Source organism: Chrysemys picta, chromosome 6 (assembly GCF_011386835.1).
Source record: "Chrysemys picta bellii isolate R12L10 chromosome 6, ASM1138683v2, whole genome shotgun sequence".
Taxonomy (NCBI): domain Eukaryota; kingdom Metazoa; phylum Chordata; order Testudines; family Emydidae; genus Chrysemys; species Chrysemys picta.
This window is the reverse complement of record NC_088796.1, coordinates 32,428,227-32,444,797: the sequence shown is the minus strand read 5'-3', so window position 1 is coordinate 32,444,797 and position 16,571 is coordinate 32,428,227.

Here is a 16,571-nt window from a genome sequence, read left to right as displayed (position 1 = left end):
GTATCTCATCTCATGAATAAAAGGAGCAGGAGTTAGTCCTAAGTAGGAGATTACAAACAGTTTGTTTGGGAGAGTAAAGGCTATGTTTTTGATGTATTTATGCTTCAAAACAAAAGAACAGAAATGCTACAGGGAAATGTGACTTTCCATTAACAATGTTTATTCTGTGCAGTATAATTTTGGGGGATTTTTTTTTAATGTTGCATCACCCTCACTCACTAATTCTGCTCTCAACCTGGCAACCCCATTTAACTGTGCTTTCTTTGCTCCTGTGCTATATTATGTTCAGTTTAAGTTAAGTTTGAAAAAAAAATGCCATTGATTAGAGTGGATCAAATAACTCACAAACAAATTGCTATTCAAGAAATTTAAGGCCAGATCCTCAGCTGATGTAAGTCAGCATAGCTCCATCTGAAGTTATTGGAACAACATCAGTTACACTGAACTGGCCCTTATTCTCTTATTTGCTTCTCAAATAACCACAAGCAGATAGCAATTTCTCAGGTTTGTCATTAAAAATGATTTGATAATTTAGTTTGAAAATTGTATTCATTCTGTTTATTCTTTGCAAGCAATCCTAAGTAAGCAATTTTCAATAATTGGTATGTGAGCTGTATTTGGGTAGTTGTGATTGGTCAGATAAGTCAGGTGATATTGTTTTTGCTCATTGTGTATGCACATCTAGTGTGAACACTAACTAGCATAAGTAAATTTACAAAGGGCTTTCTGCAAATCTCTGAGCAGGGGACTTTAAAATTCTCTTTCTGCAAACTTTTGTACCCATTAAAGATGGGTAACTCAATATTTGTGGAAAACAAGCAAAAAGGACAAAAATGGCCCGAGTCAATTAATTAATAAATTCTAAGTATTATTTGTGGGGGAAATTGAGCATTATTACTCCAGCAGTAGTTATGATCTTGCTTTAAAATTTCATATAAATGAATAATTTAATAGCAAAAGTTCTAGTGGGATTTACACAGTATTGTAAGTCATTGCAAAATATGAAGGCCATGAAAAACAATTAAATGTAAGGAACAGAAAATTAATTTTGCCTATTTTCAAATCTATTAAAACATCATTGCTTGGAAAAAATTCATATCAATCTTGATCACTGGATTCACAATCTGCAAAGGAAAGAATGAAGTGGAGAAGGGGGAGGGGGAACAAAGATGTGGTGGAGACAGAGAAATCCAGTGAAAATAATAGGGTGAGACTGGAGTGGGCAGATGGGGGTAGGGTGGGGTGGGACTGCCGAAAAGCAATGAGAAAAAAGGATCAGATTGTGGAGAGAAAAATTTGAATGAAAAAATAAAGCCAGTCTTTCAAGCCAGATGCAAGGCAGCCTTCTCTGTTAGTTGTCTTTTATGACTAATATATTGTAGGAAATTCTCTGTGGCTAGAAAACAACAACTTTTTTTTGAGGGAACAACACTTGGAAAAACCCCCTAAATTTACAGGAAAACAGTCTGTGAATTTGAACTAGTCTTGCAAACTTTGCACATCCAAAAAACTGATTTCCAAAATTAGAGAAACCTCAAGTTACCACCTCTACTGAGGCATGCTTTGATTTTTCAAAATATAGAATTAAATCTTAACTTCTTTTCATAACAACATCCAAATGAAGCTGTCCTACTCTGAGAAGCAACCCTACTGAAAGAAGAAGACTGGACTTGATTGCTACTTTTCATCATTTCCCTTCCAGATTGGTTATATTTCTAAAGGCAAAAATAAGAGGTGATTAAAATAAGAAAGCAGCATAGTGATTATTTTTCGTCTCGGGGGCTATTTAAAAATGTGACTATGTCTTTTTAAGTTACTGGAGCAATTGTAATGCATGATGGTAATAGAGGTGTAACTTAACATACCTGCTGCAGCTTTTATCTTCAGAGCCCCAGAACCGAAAATGAGTCTATTATACAGGACCAACACTGCAAGTCTTCACTAAACATCTGCTCATCCGGTGTTGTTTACTTGTGCAAATTTGCCTGAATTAATTGCTGTGCCATCATGGCACTAAAATTAACCGTCTGCTAGCATTTCCATTGTAAGCATTTAGTTTCAGAAGTCTATAAATTGGATGTAAAATTCTCTCTGAACTCAAATGTGCGGGACTAGCTATTCAAAATGTTACCTGACTAAAAACATACACTTGAGCAGTATTTTTCAGCTGATATCCTGGAATTAACTGCATGGTGCATATTCAAGAAGAAGAAGAATTCATACAAGTACCAACTGTGCATTATTTAACCGGGTCTATCAGCTGTGCACAAAAGGAGGTGGGATTGGAAATATAGATGCAAACCTTAAATGTTCAAACAATATTTGTAGATGCAACTTCTATTCTGGATAAAAAATATTTGACAACTGCAACCTATGATTAGTGTTGGGGAAACCGCAAAAAGCTCAGTAGTTTGCATAAGCATATTAAAGTTTGGATACTATTTATCCAAACCTCTAAACCTTATAAGGCTCCCTGATCTGCTTAACCCTTTATCTAGTTACTGCTTCTCCTGCAACTGTAGCAGATGGTGATGTTAACCACTCTCGCCAGCAAAAGATATCTGACACTAGTGAATACTTTAATTTAGCAGACAAAGGCACAACAAGTCCTAGTGGCTGGAAGTTGAAGTCAGCAATGTTCAAATTGGAAATAATGTGTACGTTTTTAACAATGAGAGTTAACCATTGGAACAGATACTAAAGGGTTGCAGTAAATTCTCCATCACTTGCAGTCTTTAAATCAAGATTTGGTGTCTTAAAACATATGCTATAAATTCATCCACAAATCACTTGCTAGATGCAAGAACCACTTGAGGAAATTCTATTCTGTGTTATGCAGGAAGTTAGACTAAATTATCAAAACATTTCCTCTGGCTTTTAGGACATTTATATCTTCAGAAAAGGTTCTACACTCCAATTCCAGCCAGTTGGGATAATTCTTCAATGGAGAATGAATCCAAACCCTTCTGCATTAGCCATCAAGAGAAGTCTTTGAAGCAGCCATTGTCATCCTTACACGAGACTTCACAGCCCTCCTTGCACCATCCAGAATACTTCTTTGGGCTATGTGGTGTCCCTATTTCATCTGAAAATATACTTGAAGAAAAACTCTAATACACCTTTCCTCTGGATCAGATATGGCAGCAACAGGGTCTTCCTGGTCCTTCATTATTATGATAGTTTCTTATGTCCAATGCTTCTACAATAATGGTGCATGAATGTACACAGCATGCTACCTGGAGACTGTGCAAATTTTAAGATGACAGGTTTGATTCAGTCCTGGAATATACCAGTGGATCTGGCTTAACCAAGGACAGAGATCCTCAATAATGAAAAATCCACACAGATACAAGGCATTTGCTCTACTGCAGGACTTGCAGATGAAAACTGGCCAGGACAGCACTGGCCAGGAAGGGGCCCAGCTAAGGTGACCAGTGATATAGTGATTCAGCATATCCCACAGCAGCCTCAGCTAAAAAGGCTATTATGGACCCCACAGCTGCACTTTAATGCTTTGGATGGCAGTGGTGCAAACAATGCAAACCAGCGGTGAAATCCAGCCTGAGAATAGCTGCTCTTTCTGGTGAAGATGGATTCAGTTTGCATGCCCTTCTGCCAGTCAGGGAGTGTTGATCCCAAATGCAGGAGAACCTAGCAGAGAGGCTGGCAGACCACACATAAGATAGAGGAGGGGGTCAAGAAAGGGAAGTCAGTGAAAACAAACTATACCTTTCTCAACCTCTAAAATGTTTGGGTACAGCGTGAAAGATGTACTGAGCTTTGTAGTCTCCATTATTGTTCACCAGCATGAGTAAGGGAGTCACAGTATGGCCCTTAATGGTATTTTTTATTCAGAATGAGACCAGTACCGTTATGACTTGGAAGATCAAATACTTATTGTTGCAAACAAAATGAAACAGTGTCGATGTGAGGCTAGTATGTCAAAATCTGTGATTAATAAACAAAACCAAATAGTTCCCTACTGTATATTCACCTGTGCAGTAGGCTGTCAGCTGAACTAATTATAACTAAGCACTTTTTAAGAAGACATTTAATTATGAGGGAGATAATTGCTGTTATGATTGCTTAAACTAGGTAATGAAGTGCATGATGCATAAATTTTAGTGTACTTATGGACATATGGTATTAGCAACCATAACAGTAAGGGGTAGTGTTAGCATTTGACTTTATTTGTTAAGGCTGTTGAATTGCTTAGTGAGTACGGGACCTGAAGCCCCCCCTCCCACCCACACATCCAGTTCAGCTGGACTAGATGAATTTGGCTGGAAATATGATAGAATTGATTTTCCATGAATCAGCTTGTACCTAATATGTCCTTTCATATAGTTATAAGTGACCTTGTAGGTGATGATGGTGGTATAGTCCTCCAACCAGAGATTCAGTATCAGATTGGAGCCTAAGAACAGTAGATCCCAGGGGAATTGTAGCATAGTTCTTAGGCTCCACAATGGGTAGGTCTCTTAGGGACACTGTAGCAGTGGTAGTGAAGCAATATTTGTTTTGATCTGGGAAATGGTCATTAGCAGGTTGCAGTCAGGACAATCAGCCAGTCTGAGAATACCAATACAAATGAGAAGAAGTTCTCTCAACTAGTGAGCAATTAAGATATTCAAGTCAACATTGTGTTCTTGGGCAGAGGGGTGGTCACTGATAACGGCTAGATTAAACTGTTGCAAAGATAGTATAGACAAGGAGGCACAAGCAACTAGGGGAAACTCCTGCCAGCCCTCCAAATGTGTGATACTGAGGCCAGCATAGAACAAAACAGGCCATGTGATTGTTGAAGAAGCATATAAGTAGTCAAAGCTTTTGTAACTAAAAGATGTTACTTGAACATGAGTGGTTACAAATACACCCAAACTTAAGCCTAAGGGACTCCTGTGTCAACCACAGGCTCAAGCACCTGCACAGACTCTGTCTCAATACTGCTCAATTCCAGTCTAAGTGGATATTTATTCCCTCTTCCCCAAGACATTTATTTACCTTTTACACTGGTATTTATAATTAGAGCTGGGTGGAAAATGTACATGCATATTTTAAAATAAAATTGTTTGGCTATATTTGTGCTATTCCCAATATTTTGAAGAGAAATACATAGATATTGTGGTCAATATAACTGCTGTGGGTGGTAGATGTCCGGTCACCGAGAGTGCCTACTCTGTACAGAAACCACTTCACCAACCACAAAAGTCCAACTATTTGGAGTGGAACAAGACAGCTGTTTAACAGCAAATAGAAACACTTAGTCCTCATGGGGGAGGCAGTAATAATGGAATGACTTTCCAAAAGTGATGGGATGCTCCAGCTTTTTGTAAACTCTTTCTTGTTTTCTCAAACAGCAGCAGTGAGAAGTGGGTATTAGGCCTAGCTCTCCACATTTTGAGCACTGCTGTATTATACAAGAATTTTTAGAACAGTGAAGTGGATAGCAAAAGAAACCACAGGGGAAATTTAGGTAAATAGAAAGTAACGACTCATATTAGAATTTGGCCAACAATCTGGGAAAGTGTGGGCCCCTTACTGAATGAGGGAGGCAACCTAGTGACAGAGGATGTGGAAAAAGCTCATATACGCAATGCTTTTTTTTGCCTCTGTCTTCATGAACAAGGTCAGCTCCAAGACTACTGCACTGGGCAGCACAGCATGGGGAGGAGGTGACCAGCCCTCTGTGTAGAAAGAAGTGGTTCAGGACTATTTAGAAAAGCTGGACGAGCACAAGTCCATGGGGCCGGATGCACTGCATCCGAGGGTGCTAAGGAGTTGGCAGATGTGATTGCAGAGCCATTGGCCATTATTTTTGAAAACTCATGGCGATTGGGGGAGGTCCTGGATGACTAGAAAAAGGCTAATGTAGTGCCCATCTTTAAAAAAGGGAAGAATGAGGATCCGGGAAACTACAGGCCAGTCAGTCCCTGGAAAAATCATGAAGCAGGTCCTCAAGGAATCAATTCTGAAGCACTTCAAGGAGAGGAAAGTGATCAGGAACAGTCAGCATGGATTCACCAAGGACAAGTCATGCCTGACTAACCTAATAGCTTTCTATGATGAGATAACTGGCTCTGTGGATGAGGGGAAAGCAGTGGATGTGTTATTCCTTGACTTTAGCAAAGCTTTTGATACGGTCTCCCACAGTATTCTTGCCGGCAAGTTAAAGAAGTATGGGCTGGATGAATGAACTATAAGGTGGATAGAAAGCTGGCTAGATCGTCGGGCTCAATGGGTAGTGATCAATGTCTCCATGTCTAGTTGGCAGCCGATATCAAGCGGAGTGCCCCAAGGGTCGGTCCTGGGGCTGGTTTTGTTCAATATCTTCATTAATGATCTGGAGGATGGTGTGGACTGCACCCTCAGCAAGTTTGCAGATGACACTAAACTGGGAGGAGTGGTAGATACGCTGGAGGGTAGGGATAGGATACAGAGAGACCTAGACAAATTAGAGGATTGGGCCAAAAGAAATCTGATGAGGTTCAACAAGGACAAGTGCAGAGTCCTGCACTTAGAATGGAAGAATACCATGCACTGCAACAGACTAGGGACAGAATGGCTAGGCAGCAGTTCTGTAGAAAAAGGACCTAGGGGTTACAGTAGATGAGAAGCTGGATATGAGTCAACAGTGTGCCCTTGTTGCCAAGAAGGCTAATGGCATTTTGGGCTGTATAAGTAAGGGCATTGCCAGCAGATTGAGGGACGTGATCATTCCCCTCTATTCGACATTGGTGAGGCCTCATCTGGAGTACTGTGTCCAGTTTTGGGCCCCACACTACAAGAAGGATGTGGAAAAATTGGAAAAAGTCCAGCAGAGGGCAACAAAAATGATTAGGGGGCTGGAGCATATGACTTATGCGGCGAGGCTGAGGGAACTAGGATTGTTTCGTCTGCAGAAGAGAAGAAGGAGAGGGGATTTGATAGCTGCTTTCAACTATCTGAAAGGGGGTTACAAAGAGAATGGATCTAGAGTGTTCTCATTGGTACCAGAGGACAGAACAAGGAGTAATGGTCTCAAGTTGCAGTGGGGGAGGTTTAGGTTGGATATTAGGACAAACTTTTTCAGTAGGAGGGTGGTGAAGCAGTGGAATGGGTTACCTAGGGAGGTGGTGGAATCTCCTTCCTTATACGTTTTTAAGGACTGGCTTGACAAAGCCCTGGCTGGGATGATTTAGTTGGGGATTGGTCCTGCTTTGGGCAGGGGGTTGGACTGGATGACATCCTGAGGTCCCTTCCAACCCTGATATTCTATGATTCTATAAAATATTTTGGATGTTTTTCTATATTTTCATATATATTGAATTCTGTGTTGTATTTGAAATCAAAGTGTGTATTATTTTTTATTACAAATATTTGCACCGTAATAATGATAAACAAAAGAAATAGTATTTTTTTCCATTCACCTCATCCAATTACTGCAGAGCAATCTCTTTGTCGTGAGAGCGCAACTTATAAATGTAGATTTTTTTTTTTACATAACTGCACTCAAAAACAAAACAATATAAAACTTCAGCGCCTACAAGTCCACTCAATCCTACTTCTTGTTCAGCCAATCGGTAAAACAAACAAGTTTGTTTACATTTACAGGAGATAATGCTGCCCTCTTCTTATTTACAACGTCACCAGAAAGTGAGAACAGGCATTTGCATGGCACTTTTGTAGTCGGCATTGCAAGGTATTCACCTGCCAGATATGCTAAACATTTGTATGCCCCCTGTATGCTTCGGCCACCATTCTAGAGGACATGCTTCCATGCTGATGATGCTCATTAAAAAAATTATGCATTAATTACATTTGTGACTGAACTCCTTGGGGGAGAATTGTATGTCCCCTGCTCTGGTTTACCCGCATTCTGCCATATAGTTCATGTTATAGCAGTCTTGGATGATGACCCACCACATATTGTTCATTTTAAGAACACTTTTACTGCAGATTTCACAAAACACAAAGAAGGTACCAATGTGATATTTCTAAAGATAGCTACAGCACTCAACCCAAGGTTTAAGAATCTGAAGTGCAGTCCAAAATCTGAGAGTAACGAGGTGTGGAGCATGCTTTCAAAAATCTTAAAAGAGCAACTCTCTGATGTGGAAACTACAGAACCTGAACCACCAAAAAAGAAAATCAACCTTCTGCTGGTGGCATCTGATTCAGATAATGAAAATTAACATGCATCAGTCCACACTGCTTTCAATTGTTATCAAGCAGAACCTGTTATCAGCATGGACGCATGTCCCCTGGAATGATGGTTGAAGTATGAAGGGACATATGAATCTTTAGCACATCTGGCACATATCTTGCAATGCTGGCTACAACAGTGCCATACAAATGCCTGTTCTCACTTTCAGGTGACATTGTAAACAAGAAGTGGGCAGCATTATCTCCCAAGGTCCCTTCCAACCCTGATATTTTATGATTCTATGATCCTAACATCATGCTAGAGTATTGGTTCCGCAGTGAGCTAGAGGGAAGAGTTCCACATGCTAAATCTCATTCAACCAATGGACAGTTCAATGAAAGAGAAATTTGTCTGTAATTAAGACAATCCCAAATTATCTGGTACATTATTTTTATTTTAAAATCAGGGAACCTTCTATTTGTTCTGTGAAGAAAAACTGTATTTTAAAAAAAGATATGTCAACAGCCTAGGTCATCTTATGTCAAATTAACAGCCCTTTACCCTGAGACCAATAGATGTTTAAATGGCAGCATGCTTATTGTTTTATATTTTAATTCTCTTTTGACTAGTTGTCTGAATGTGTCAGGATTATGAACCACATTTAATGCCAATTAGATTGTGAATTTCAGACATTAGGATGGGCAATTTAAATTGAAATCACTATCTTATTCAGAGAAGCCTAGCAGCTGAGAGAATAATAAACTGCATCTGTTAAAACTGTTAATACTGACCGCATGGACAATCAATTGTGGGCGTGTACAGTATTACAATTTCATTTCATAAAATCAAAATCACAACTGGGGTCATTGAAATAATCCTTGAGAATAACAGCTTTAAAAAAAGAGAGATGTGTTCGCAATAAAAATGCTCATTATCTGCTTCTATCCATGAGTAATCTGCTTTTAGCCTCCAACCCACTGATCTGCCATGACAAAATGTCTGTTAGAGGTAGTGCTTCTGGAAATGACATATTACTGCCAGTGATTCAGCACACTCAGTACCAAAATGTCATTTCTAGACTCCTGCACCTGAAGCAGTACTGCGGTCCCAGAAATAGCAATCAGCAGAGTTGCATTGCAGCACTGGTACAAAGAGGTAGATAGAAAAGAAGCTACCAAGCCCATAGGTTAACAGAGATACAGGAAAATTCACAGGTGTCAGGATTTCTCTGTTCAAAAAGACAATTACCAACCTCCATAGTGACAGGTTAATTGGGCATACTATAATTTTGTGCCTGCCTGAAGTCTGTATATGTTCCATGAGCGGGGTCTCTACCCAAGGGAAACTATTCCGTCTTTGCAGGCATTTCTGTGGGGATCACTACCCTCGTGTCTATTCATTCCTATATCTCACTGGTACCTGGCTGATAAAGACCATACGAGAATATTGGTGTCACAACTGCTGCTTCTACTTATCTTCAGACCAGCAACTGTTTAATTCAGATGATGATGAGAAGGACACAGTATATACACTATGCAGAGAACAGGTCCTGTCAATGTACTGTTTTGCAAAACTGAGTTTTATTAAATGTCGTACTTTCTGCTACTTCTGTGCTGTTTGTTATACACTTGTACTTTCATCTTAAAAGTATAGTCATATGGTTGACTGTTTCATTTACCACAATTGTTTAATCCCACAAAATACAAAACTATCAAAACTTTTTGAAATATCAGAACAGACTCATGCTCAGTCTGAGTTCTTAGCAAATGTTTGGGTCAGTTTTTAATTAATCCAAACACATTTTTCAGTCACTTATTAAGATATTGAAAGTCTCTTTAAAGTCAGTAGGTCAAATTCTGTTCTCAGTTATACAGCTGTAAATGTAGAGTTGTAGGGTTGATATTGTGAAAGACGAAGGGCCAGATTTTAAAATTAAAATGATTAAAGATGCAGACAGGCACTTTTGAAAATCCCACTAAACACCTATGTGCCTAATTCCCATTGTGGGGAGTTGCAAGCAGACGTTAAAAGAGTGTGAAATCATGCCATTGTATTATAACCACTGTACAAAAAAAGAGAGTTTTCAACCATCATGTGGAATTTAACATCAGAGTGTTAGAATATATTAGTAAAATGGAAAAATGGCAATAAAATGTTAAGTATCTCCATCCATTCTGAAAAGGTCCTTCCTGGAAACATATTCATGTTTCAGGGCGGTATAAGTTCAAGAGAATAAATACTGTCTCATAAAATTCAGTGCATTAACAGGCTATTTAAAGTTCAGCATTCTTCTTCCTGCTCAAATCACCTTTTCCCTCTTGTTACTGGTTTTGGTGTACCTCAAGAGATAATACCATCATCTTAATTTTGTGCTTTTATAAATATTAGCAATGAAAACACACAGGAAGTGCTTCCTGAATAGGAAAAAAGGAGCAAAATATTATAGAAAATTACATCGAACACACAACATTCCAAACTAGAATAGGAGAGATTTGGAAAAGGAAGTGCTCTGAAAACAAAGTATTTTATAGAAAAGGACATTAAAAATATTTATTAAGAAACACAAAGCTGGCATTGAAATCAAGACTATGTGACTATTTTATTTTGTGTATTATATCTAAATATGTTTCTACAGTAGACCCAAGCACATCTATATCTATAACTCAGAGATAGGTTATATTTCTAGCTCAGCCACTGAGGCACAGACACATACATGCATCCAGTATTTGTGTCTGTGTGCGCTAGTGCTGCCAGCTACAACTTTATGCCATTTGAAATAAATTGTGCCTTAAATCTGAAGGCAATTTTAGGTAGTTTGGTGTGCAGAACAGATCCCATCTTTGATATTTAGTAAGCCTGAGACCTTTCTAACTTGTGAAGTCTGCATGTCTGCAAACTAGGATGGCTGTGTTTGTGTTTATTACCTTTTTCATGCATTCCTTAAAATGACTAAATTACAGGTATTTTACATGTGTTTTGTGGTACAAGACAGATACCGTCCGCTAGTATAATTTATCTTGAAACACCCTGTTTTACAAAATTACAGAAAAGCACAGCAATTTGCTCAATTTTTTATTTCTAAGACTACATGGTAAAATCTTCAAAGCCCAGAAGATGCCTTCTAGATAAGAACTTAGCCATGCAATAAACAATTTTCATCAAAGCAATGGGTTTGTGCAAATAGAGCACAATTGTGTGGATTTAAAATTTTGATAATGTTTCTTGCTTATTAGCTATTTTGTCTTTTGTATTTCGACCTAATTCAGCCACCAAAGGCATCAACCCTTATGTAAGATTAGATACACATATATGTATACAGCAGTCCAAATCAGATTAGCTGCAATCAAGGTAATTGTATTGAAAAAAATTGCTCATCTGCGGGTGCAGCTGCCTTTTGGATCTAGCGTTTGATCCCAAGTGACTGCCAGAGGTATACATCAGTTCTTCCTTATCCTGAATAACTTCTATTCTATTTCAATGCATAATCAATTTTAAAAAAAATTCTTCTACTCTTTTAAGTCTGACAGTACAACATATTTGAGCTTGTGTATAACTCACTTAATATTTTCTTTTTATTATTTTTCTTGTCTTTTACATACAAACCTTTCTATTACACTGGAAAATTTGTGTTGTCAGCTACCGTGTTATGATGAAGTTTTAAAAACATGGTACTAAAAATTAGAGAATCATCAGATGAGCCCTATGGACTTGAGGTTTAGCACACCACACGGACAAAGTTTTGGGGTTTACAAAACTGCTTTCAGTACACAGACCATTTTTTTCTGCAATGTAATCCCACTTTCCTTTTTTACAAGGTAATTTACTCTAAAAAGTTATGATTTTTCTGGATAAATGGGAGTCTGTTCCATACAGGAATAGAAAACAAAGGCTGGGCTGCCATAAAAATTGCACTATATCTGTAGATTTTCATCACTTCCATTTAAAAAAAAAATACTGGAGGAACATTCTGGCCTTGAGAATCCATTGTGAGACTGAGCTTGAATAGGCAAAAGAGATATATAACAGGATGGATGGATGGATGGATAATATAACCTTTTGGAATTTACCATTAATTTTTGAAGCCTACAACTCATTCAATGCAGGGCCATTGTGAATACACTGCTATTTGTAACAGTGACTCTGGGACAAATGTTGTCTCCAAAGCTTTCTCACTAGAACTAACGGGAAGGTGACTAGGAGGCTGAGGCAGCACTGAAGATATGGAGAGTTAAATAGGGAGCTGTATGGGGAAGAGAGGTCTCAGCATATTCTTTGCAAGCTCCCATCCCTGCTGGTGACTTACAAGACACCTAAGAAACTGTGTACCCACTGTTAGGACATAAGGGAAAACATCAGTTTATTTCCTCTTAGCTGGGAGCAGGAACCCTGGTCTTTCTGAGGCAAAGGCAAAATCAGGCAGCTAAAGGTTTCTCCACTCTTGGTCTTTTACTTATGATTGACTCCAGAAAGCCATATGCCACAATTTGCAGCTTGATGACCTTTATACTGGAAATCAGTGATTCCTGAGAGATCTCCATCCCAACATTTCTCCTCTCCTACCCCACCATTAGAGTCCCTATCTACATGCCTGCCAATATTTCTGTACAAGGTGGGTCAGGTAATATCTTTCCCAGACTTGAAGAAGAGCTCAGTGTAGCTCGAAAGCTTGTCTCTTCCACCAATAGAAGTTGGTCCAATGAAAAGTATTACCTCACCCACTTTGTCTTTCTAATATCCTGGGACCAACACAGTTACCACAACCACATTGCAAACAATTTTTCTGTCTTTAAAAACAGGTCCTTATAGCTGAGTACCCAGTAATCCTAATGTAGGCTGTGAGTTTGTCTTTGCATAAAGGGGATCAGTTTGGAAGGAAGGTTGGATTGTAGGGCTTTTCTATTACTCCATTTGCAATCGAGTTGCTTAACCAGCATTATGTATCATTTCCTACAATCAATTTCTAACTCCTTGTTTGTTTAAATAACGCCAGTCAGGGTGGGCTGTCCACCTTCAGGGTTTTTATTGTCCACAATGTGTTTTATTGGCTCATTAGACTAAGTATTGCTCCCATTAGCGTAAGTGGATTTCTCTGGGTTTCCCTGTAAAGTTTTCTGCACTCACGGGGGAAGCACCGCACATACTTTATGCTATACCAGATCTAGCCTCTTAGAGCGCTCACACAAGGTCCCATTAGATTAGTGTCTCCTGATTAAAGCCTGCATGCTGTTGCTCAGAAGATGCACCTACTTTTGAAACTATCCTTCTATCGTCACTTCTTTTCCTGTTGAGAAAGTGACTCAAAACTCACTGCATCAGTCACGAGGCATTACATGGAAAATGTCAACTGGAGAGATGGAGCCAGCAGGGGCAGGTGGCTGGGAGGGAATATTCCAGAGTTCTTTTCTCAGCTCTGCCACTGACTTACCTTCTAACAAACAGTGGGTAACTCACATCATTGTCCTGTCCTAGTTTGCCCATCCGTAAATTTTATATAATAACGAGGGTGGGTCAGAAAATGGAATTTCTGTTCTGCAAAAAAAAGTTAGAGGTTTCAGGGGGAAAAATGTCCTGAATTGGGACAAAAAGTAAGAAACTACATTTTCCGTGGAAAGAAATTCTGAAAAATCCAGTTTGAAAGAACCAAAATAGAAAAATTTGGCTACTTGGCAGCCCATCTGAAAGAAGGACCTCCAGACTGCCCAGCTTCCCTTGATCCTGGGCTAAATGGCTTATTGAGATGCCTGGCTCCCTGCAATCCCTGGCTACATGGGCTAATGGGATGCCCAGATCTCTGGGCTGCCTGGCTCCCTGGTCAGCTCTGCAGTTGTCCAGAGCCCTGCTGTCTGACTGGCTTGATAAGGAACCCTTATTTTATGCACCAGCTTCATAATATTCCCAAAGGTTCAAATACAATTGTGTCTGAATAGATCATCCATAGTGAGAAATCACTGTCATAGATAATCAGTTAAATAGTTTTTTACTGTTTTATGAACTGGTTAATCCAAAATATTTTTTAACCTAGATTGCAATTGGAATTTTTCAACTGAGTCACAATAAGGAAGTTTGGCTATACATATCATTGAATGCTGAAACTGAGAAATGTTTAGAGCTTGATTCTGCTCCCACTTACACCAGTGTAAATCAGGAGCAACTCCTTTTAATTCAGTGGAGTTAAATGGTGTACTGCCAATGAGAGTGAGATGAGGATTGAAATCTTAATTTTCACACCACTGAATTTTGCCACTGTATTTTCTCTGCTGTTTTGCTGCTCCCAGGTATGAGACACACAGAAGCCTGGGAGTGGCAGGTGAGAGATGGAGCAGAGCCTTATAGAAATGAATATTTCCCTGAAATTAGTTTCTAAAGAAATCTAGGACTCTGGGAAAGCATCTGTATTTAGATAAAATTATGCCAAATCTGAAATGGTTGCATAAATTTTCCAGACTCTGAAAAGTCAATCCTCCAGAAACATTTAGGTACAAATGGGAAACATACTCTATAAGATACATGGGAATTCAAAACTCAAACAACCGATAAGAGCTTTATGATTTAAATGTCAAACCTATACTTCAGCAAATGAAAAAAAGATCTGGAGTGCTGGGGGAAGTATGCAATTTCTTGGTTGAGAAGAATAGCCATAGTCACAATGAATATTTTGAAAGGATATCTTTCTTGTTTAAAAGTCTTTCTGAGATCATTTCAGATAAAACCCTAGCAGGAATACAAAAAAAAATGTTAGAATTCATATGGAATAAGAAAAGACCAAGAGTGAGTGCACATAATTTGTACATAATTAAACACGGTAGACTAGATGTTCAGAATATTCTGTGGCAAGCAAAAAGCAGTTGTAGATTGGGGGTGCTTTAAACCCAGCCAAACACTGGGTGTCTTTACCGAATAAGACAACTGTGGCAGTGTAACCTTCGCCAGGCTTTGATGGATTAATAAAAAGAAATCACACCCTCCAGAAAGTTATACAGACCCTTTAGCAAAGGGTACTCTATAGATCTGGGATAGAACCAGAGATAAGATCAGTTCTTTTTCCTCACCAATGATTCCCATTGCAAATAATTCAGATCTTAACCCAAATTAACTAACTTCAGTGGAATGTATGCATATGCTTTAAATTAAATACATGTTTAAGTGCTTTCCCAGACTGAGATGGATTTAAGCATGTGCTTAGATGCTTTGCTGATTGGACCCCCCCCCCTCCCCATCACCAACACTCAAGTAACTACATATCCAAAGGTAATGTGAATTTATTTCAGCCAGAAACTACAGCTTCTGTAAAAACGTGATCCAAAGCACATTGAAGCCAATGGAAAGACCCATGTTTACTTTGATGGATTTTGCATCAGGGCATATTGGATTATATGTAAGACCTTAAACATTTGGATAAGAAAGTGGTTTTCCTTGTCTACTAGACTGGGATAATTTATAAATTATAAAATACCTGCTATGTCAGATGACTAAGGAGCCTGAGGAGTGTTCTTTCTCCGCATAATATAATTTTTTTCACACAACTTCCTTCATAAAACCTATTACAAGTATGAAAAGCTTCCTTATGTAGTAAGAATACAGAGGCCGACCCAGCTAGAGCCCCACTGTTTAACAGTATAGCTTTTAGTTGATTCATGTAGATCTGTCACCCTATATTTTTCTCTGTTGAGTCATCAGTTCCCTGCTCTCCCCCTCCCCTTGTCCACCTGGAAAAAAATATAGATCAGTTTCAAAGTGGAAGGAGAGTTAGTTCTGCATTGGTGAACTGAAGAAGTGTTTAATCGTGGGCAATGCATAGCACTCACCTTCTCCACCTCCATTTCAGTGTAGTTGGAGTCAATGCCTGTTAATGAATTTCTGCATCAGTAATTATAACACACACGTAGGCTGCTTTTTCATTACTAGAATATAGTGGCATTGAGAACTAAAATTGGGGGCTTGTCTAGGATTTCATTCAATCCTTATTCAGAGAATGGGGGACAGATTATTTTCTGTGGTAGGGATCACACAAATATACTGTAGTCATGTTATTTCAAGGAGAAAGGTGCTCCTGTATAGTGGAGACATCATTCAGGCAGCCTTATACTCATTAGTATTTATATTTCAGCAGTGCCTAGAGGACCCAAATCAGATCAAGGTCCTAATGGTACTAGGCACTGTATTATTCACATAAGAGAGAATCCCCTTCCCAAACAGCTTACACGATATACAAGGTGTAACAAGGACATGCAGAGGTGAAGTGACTTTTCCAAGATCACACAACCAGTCAGTGGCAGAACTGGGAAGGGAACCCAGACCTCCTATTTCACAACCCAGTGCCTCACTCCATAGACTGTAAAAAGCAGACTAACACTGCTACCCCTCTGATACTCCATAGACTGTTCTGCTTCTCCGAACTTAAGTTATAGTTAAGAGTCACAGTGTTGCCATTAAAAACATTGTAAAT